This window comes from Anopheles arabiensis, chromosome 2 (genome assembly GCF_016920715.1).
Source record: "Anopheles arabiensis isolate DONGOLA chromosome 2, AaraD3, whole genome shotgun sequence".
Taxonomy (NCBI): Eukaryota; Metazoa; Arthropoda; class Insecta; order Diptera; family Culicidae; genus Anopheles; species Anopheles arabiensis.
In genome coordinates, this window is record NC_053517.1 from 93,374,183 (window position 1) to 93,380,613 (window position 6,431).

Sequence of the window (6,431 nt, forward strand, 5' to 3'; positions counted from 1 at the left end):
TTTTTTTGTTTGTCCACTTTGCTTACAATTGATTGCGCCCTGTAGGGGAGGAAGCAACCAGCAAAGCCGTTGCCGTTAAATTCCACGGCCAAACGCACAGAAGGACAATGTGGTTTGTTATGCAGATGAGCGTCATTTGTCGCGCTAAAGTGTCAGCGGCATTTTAGGTTAAGAATTTGGCGAACAAATCGTGCCGCGGGTTGCAAATGACGTGTGAAAGATTGAAAATGGTCAACTGTACGAGCCTGTAGCATGTATTTCATGGTGTTTTTTTTGCTTCTCTCTACTGTTTGAAAAGAGCAGAGCTTTCGCATTAACATGAAGAAAATCAAATTAAGATATTTTGTAACACCGCATTACTCGCTCTTTGCCTGTCCAATGTTTAGCAGTCCGAGTTGAACTGAAATTGATCTGCACACCACAAAAACAGCGTAATGTAATTATGTTGCTGCTGCTCACACCACCACAGCAGCAGCCAGAGAAACGGGTGCGCTGCAAAACCTGCCGCAGCTTCTTGCGAGTGTGCAAGGGGTCGGAGGAATAATTTTCGCTTTCAGTGCAAGGTTAGGGTAAAGTGCGGCCCGAGCACGCTCGGCAAGGCCATGCAATGCGGAAAACTGAAGAAAAAGCAGAGCTCATTCGAGTGTGTGTGCGTGCGCGAGCTACAAACGTTGAAGCGTGGAGAGGAAGTGCACAGGATGGTTGTTTGGTTAGGAATGATGCCGTGACCAGGATTATGTTCAACATCGCTAGTAGACACGATCAAACTGGAGCTTTTGCAGTGGAGGAGAAGTTCGGGATTGGATTGCATTGTGTAACGAATCAATTCAAATTTTTGGTTGTATTTAATACCCAAAGTTGATTGATCGTTTCGGCTGATGATCAGTGATCTTACTAGCTAATGATTTGATAGCGGTCAAAATGGCACTGTGCCTGTTTGGGGCATACATGCTTTGAAAGCAGAAATATAACTCCTAATGGGACTCTCTTAATTTTATGGTCGCTAAATGTCATAGCAAGACAAAAGACGCTGCTCAATCCGTCACCATCACGCGTTCGTTAAGTATCTTAGTAAATCATCCCGCAAAACGATTCACTCTTGCGATGGATGGAAGCGAATCGATAAATCTTAACTATTCATCCTTAAATAAAGCATCGCCTGCTTTGAAATCGAGTGCCTGCTGTTGGCGCATTCTACTGCAACGTCGTGCCTCAGCTGGTGCTATATTTCAAATGCAAATCAGGCGGCATACGCACCGACCGGCACGGTAAGCGGGATCTTATCGACCTTATCCAACGCGATGCTACGGTGACGCGTGGTACCGCGGCTCGATGTGGGTTATGGATTTCGAAATAAATCAAACAAGTTCCCTGTGTCCAGCTCCAGGGAGGAAAGAACCTGCTCCCTGTGAACCTGTGGCCGGTACCCGTGCGCACACCAGCGGGCTGCGTGTGTTGGTGTGCCGCTGTTATGGACGATCCCACGGAACCTGCGGATGGGTGATAGTGTGACTTATTAGCATAAAAAGCAGGTCACAGCACCGATCATCCTCCAGCGCCCGAGCTCCTCGCACAGGTTATGTAGAGGTTTGACATTTTTTGGTGCCCGTTTTCCTTTTTGTGTTGCTCTATCGAACGCGCCCGAAACGGGTTACCGTGGCGGATGTCGCGTATGGATTTTCAAGCGATTTCGTAGAAAGCGCGAGTGTGTCGAAATGAAATCGAAATCGTCCTCCGCTTCTTCTGGATGAGCCCGAGCGCATCATTGTGAGTGTTTTTTTTTATATTTCATCTCTTTCTTGGAGCGTTTGAATTTAGTGCAGCAGATGGAACCGTACGTTTGTGCTTTGAAGATTCGCTTTTCGTTCGATGAACTTCGATTTTTGGGGTGGCGAATAAAGATCGCAAAAGGTTGCAAAACTAGCACCGGGCTAATGTGGCACACGGCAGGATGTCGTTGAACTTTGTCGCTCGGGTTTCTAGCATTAGAAAGACCGCAACAGCAGTTGGCGCGCTTCGCTTGACATTATTAGCTCTAGCGGTGGTACGAAAATGGTAAAAACATAAATTTAGTTTCGATGTTCGTTGGGTTGCTTCGGAACGCCCAAGGTTGTTTAAATGAGATCATGCGCTGATGGGAATTGGTGACATCGCAATCGCAGGAGTTCTCGGTGAAAAGTTCATCGAGCGGCGTCGCTGTCGGGGTGGGCTCCAAATGATTCCAACTGGATTTTACACTCGTTCAGTAAAAAAAGCGTTCAAAAGCCATACTCTGGATTATGGTCGTTGCTTTCTCGAAAGGAAAGCGCATGCTGATGCTACACCCGGTAGGAAGAAACATCCCCCGGGAGGGTGGAAGGTTAAAGGTCAAAGCCCATCAATGTCCGATCGTGACGAGCAAGGTGACGTTGGCTTACGTCGAGCAAATACCGATCGGGTGAGGTGAACAATCTTTTTCATCGCAACTGCTCGACTGAGCGAGGGTGTGTTGCCGCAGTGGCCATGGGGTAGTTGTGTAGAAAGGACACATAATGTCGGGGGAGTGTAAGGGTCGTCAGCGGTCATCGAGAAGAAAGTTTTCTGCTAACTGGAGAAGCACGGGACCAGAAATGGACTGTAAACTGTAGTTTCGGAAAGCTTCTTTGTCGTAGTTTTTGTTAGCTCAATGCGAACAAAAAAAAACTTGAGTGTAATGAATTGCATCTTTGACAAAAATGCTGGTGATAATAATCAAACACGCTTGCTATTAATCCACATTAAGCAACACTAATGAGGGTGACATTAAGTTTAATAGATCTAGACGCTGAGACATTAGCGCGGTACGCATTTCTACACCAAAACCTAAACGTTTTGTTGGCAAGGTCGGTGGCACCACCCAGCTGCAGTATTGCGCATACTCTAATTTGCGTATTATGATGCGCTCTCGTTTATGACACGAAAACAGTAGCGCGGCCCGACATTGATGAAATAGCATTTTTTTATTGGTTTTCACACATCAAAGGTACGGGCGAGCGAATCACTGAGAAGAGAAGATCCATTTGGGTGGCGGCTCTTTGTGCCGCTGTGTTTTACGGTGACGTATTTGACATTTCGCCTTGCCTTGGAGCTCAATTTGCAACAGTTTTATGATCATTGTTTGAAGAAGCGCGCATCATTTGTGCGATGGAGCGCACCATAGAAGGTTGTGAGTGGTCTAAATGAATTTGATTTGATTAGCAATCTTTAGGAGAGCGAAAGCGATCGATGGTGAACTATTTTTAAGCTGCCAGCTCCAATCCAGTTTAAATGCGTTAATGGTTGAGATTGAATGTATTAATGATTATTGGATAATGATTAGCTTGCGTTTGTATAAACCTATTCAAGTATAACGCTGACGTCACAGGTTGCCTCGTATAGCTTAGTCTAAAAAAAAAATCTTCTCACTGCTTTATTCTTCCAAAAAAAAAAAATAATTTCATTCTTGTATGGTATCGTCTGGCAAAATAATTTGTATGTGAAGTTTTAGAATCTACAACCAATAACCATTACTCTCCAGTGTAAACTACTCTTCAGATCTGGGCAAAACATGCCATTTTGGAATCAGCTGATGCTAAGTTACCATGCCCAGCAATTGAAGAATGCTCTAGGAGTGACAAAGACTTTCAAGCTTTACATCAGATTGTTCAGTTTAGCTATTTTTTATATGTTTAATGTTAGTTGACTATTAATCTTTTGATAATAGAAATGAAGCTATTCAATATTTTTCTATTATTTTTTATTTTATGTTTTAAACTATCGCTCCAATTGATGCTGCAACAATTTCGTTGTAGTTCTTGTTAGTTTAGTCCTATTTACATGTTAGATCTATTTAAAATGTTAGCTATATTAACAGTGTGAAGTATTATTATGTTGTGACACATGAACAGTCGTCCGAGCAATTTATTTTGCTGCTAATCGTGATCTTAAAGCTGGTGACCTTTTATTATGCAACGAAATGCTCTATTTATCCAGCCGGAAACTATCCCTTTTTCTTCGCCGGGTCACCACTTCAACCCGACATGATCAATGATGGCACGTGGCACACGCTTCACAATGATCAATGGAACCCAGCTCGGCCGACACGATTAAGCGCTAGTAGTGGACCGATCGTCCCTTCGAGGGACAAGGCAAAGCGTGTGCGTGATGAAATTATGATCACGATGACCAGTCAGCTGTCTAGCGGTCTGGCAACACTTCGCAGCATTCATTTCCCTTTCCGTACTGTTCGCCTGCGGGATTAAATCGATCCCGAGCGCACTGGCCGACTTTGAACGAGAGCCCTTTGGACGGGCGTGTTTGCTGGTGTGGTTAAATTGAAGGGTGCCACCACCCTTCGAAACGGGGGGAAATGGAGTCCACCAAGAGCGTGGTACGCAACAACTCTTTTCAGTGTCGTGTCGAGTACGTGGTGTAGTCTAACATGGTTTTCGTACCAGAAGGCTACGGGTCCAGTTGGAAATGATTAATGAAGATCAGTGAGCAAATCGAGCGCAGCTTCTTTCCACCGGAACCGCAGAGGAACCGCCGGTTCGGTTTTGCTCCGGATGGCTGCAATTGATGGCGGGCCCATCGATACGAGGGGACCATAATGATAGAGTGTTTCCAGGGGCGTCCGGCTACACGGGGCTGCTGTCTTTGGGCTTCTGTGTATCGACAACACTTTAGTGTGTCGTCCCCAGTGCTTCATGCTGGGGTAGTTTTTGATGGATGATGAGGCGTTGGACAATTGAAGCTGATCGTAGGTTTATCGGACGATGTTGTCGGTGAAGTGGTTCAGCGGGCGCTTTTTCACTCCTGGCTGGACGCTGTCAATTAGTGGAACACGATCAGGCAAACGCTATATGAATGGTGAACGTTAGTGTGTCGCGTGTCATGATATAATTTGGTTGTTTGATCATGTTTGGAAAGCTTCTGACTGTAGCTAAAGATACATTTCATTCAACAGAATTGGAGCGAAGTGATTGGTTTTATAATGCAATTAATTGATCCAGGATCCATGCAATAATAAATTAGTACATAAAAAAATTGAACAGATTCATAATAGACAGCAGTGTTTATTTCATTAATTTACATTTTTCACGAAATATATTTATATTCCCTGAATGATACGGCCAACCAGGCCGTCCTTACGAGAAATAAAAAAAAATTATATTCTGTAGAAAACAAACAAATATTTAATTCATATGGCATTTCGAAAAAAGAGGAAATATGTAGCGTACAAACGATGCAAATGTCACAATGTGCATGATGCATCTTTCAAAAAAGTCATCCCCTTTTCAACCTGCGATTAAAACTAGGTAGCCGTGGTTTTTCAAAACGGTGTCAAAACAAACGAACAACCTCTAATTTATCTCAGCGAACGTTTTCACATGGTATCGATATTTTTAGCCTCACACATGGTTAATGTCAGTTGTGATGCTCCTTTTTCGCATTCATTTCCCCTGCTATTCGTGCTCTATGGTGAAATAGGTAAACATTTCCCAATCATTTATCGAGCTACTATCGAATGCTATCGAGTGAATTTCTTACGACAGAGTGAGAGAACAAAAAATAGGGGTAAGCTTCAGGTTCCCACTTGCCCGAATGGCGATCATGTTCGAAGAAAGCGAAAGCTCTAGATGCTACCGCCGCTCGAGAAGAGCAAATGAAAGTGAACGTCTCTCGCTCACGTCGAGAGCAAACCGAAGCAGAGGAAGAAGTAAAAACTGAGCGAACTGAAGAGCGGTGGGCTGCTTGGTCGGGTATAGTTTACGCGCTTCGTTTGAGAGGGAGAGTGATCTTGAGGATGATTCAGATGATCGTATGGGATATAAAAAAAGGGGTTGGGATTTTCCTTCGACCCAAGGTTCATTCGAGAGTGAACATCTTTTTGATTCAATTATTGAGAGCAACTAAAAAAACAACCATTTTTTAATACTAAAATCGTTAGAAGTATTTTATTTCTATAGGACATGTTTTGGACCATCTTAAAGGCGATTGAAATAACCCCATTTTTATTATTAAAAAAGTGTGTATTGCTTTTTTTTGGATATTCAAAGAAATAAGTAAGACAATTTTCCTAAAAGTCCAAGATTTTTATCATTATTAATTAACAATCAATTCCGTTCGATTACTAAAAACACCTGTCACAACACACTGATAAATCGAATGAACGTTTCGGCTGCGCATTCATCTGTCCGGATTAGCTTAAGCCGTGCCGAGCGAAAGCTCTTCACTCTCCGCGCACCCCAAAAAGCAAATGAGAGTGAGAGTAACTAAAGTGCACCTCCACGGCTTATCCCTCCCCCGAACCGTGCGCATGAACAAACTTTGCGCAAAGCTTCGGGGCCTCATTTGAATGTGCGCTCTCCAAATGCTGCGCTCTCCAGCGGCCGGGGCAGCTAAAGGTCGACGGTTGCTTTTATAAAAATTTG